We start from the raw sequence: 1,179 nt of genomic DNA on the forward strand, positions 1-1,179 counted from the left end.
CTTAGGTGATTCTCTTCCCTTAGCCTCCCGAGTAGCTGGGACTACAGGCACCCGCCACAACGCCTGGCTATTTTTTTGTTGCAGTTTGGCCAGGGTCAGGTTTGAACCCACCATCCTCAGTATATGGGGCCAGCACCCTACCCACTGAGTCACAAGCGCCGCCCAGGAGCACTCTTTTTCTTTTGTCTTTTTAATTGAGACAGAGTCTCATTTTGTCACCTTCAATAGAGTGCTATGGTGTCATAGCTCATAGCAACCTCAAACTCTTGGGCTCAAGTGATTCTCTTGCCTCAGCCTCCCTAGTAGCTGGGACTACAGGTGCCCACCACATTGCCTGGCTGGGTTTTTGTTTTTGTTGTTGTTGTTTACTTAGCAGGCTTGGGCCAGCTTCAGATGCACCAGGCCCGGAGCATGTGGCTGGCACCATAACCACTAAGCTATGGATACTCAGCTTAAGTGGAGCACTCTTTCAGGTGTTTGTTGGCTTACTCCCCAGCACTATCTAACCAGGCTATCTTTCTAGTTAGGTGTCGTGGATGCAGTTGTGTGGGTGGCATTCTTTACTAACCAAACAATAGCTTCAGTAGAAGCTTCCAAGGCATGGCAAGGGGAAGGGTGGTGCTTAAAGCGAGAAGCATTTCTAGGGAGATTCTTTCTACTTCACCCTCCAACAGTAGACAGTGCCTCTATCCAAGTTGTGTCTACCCATGGTGCCCAGGTAAGAAACAGGGCCTTCAAAGCACCTTCAACACATGAAACCTCAAGCATCACCACCCTAGGGGCAGGACCAGGTCTCCTAATAGGCTCAGTTGTACTTTTATCACGATTTCCCTTCCCCCCTCATTCCCAGCACATCTTAGCATATTAGTTTCTGAAAAGTCATGAAGTACTGAAAACCTGTTTCTCGAACTTACTTGATTTAGAAATTGAACATAACAGTGTGGGGAGCTCTGCTTGGAATTAAATGCTGTTATTCAAGGCTCCAATTTGAGTCTCAGACCTGTCCACAATTTGGCCCTATTAGAACAGACCACGAGCTCTGGAAAGCTTTGATCCTAGAACCAGTCAAGGTTGTCTGTTCAAGACTCTACTGAAGGGCTCGGCACCTATAGCTCAACCGGCTAAGGCGCCAGCCATGTACACCTAAGGTGGCGGGTTCGAATCCCCAGCCCGGACCCG

This window comes from Otolemur garnettii, unplaced genomic scaffold, assembly GCF_000181295.1.
Source record: "Otolemur garnettii isolate 467f Iridium unplaced genomic scaffold, OtoGar3 scaffold00104, whole genome shotgun sequence".
Classification (NCBI taxonomy): domain Eukaryota; kingdom Metazoa; phylum Chordata; class Mammalia; order Primates; family Galagidae; genus Otolemur; species Otolemur garnettii.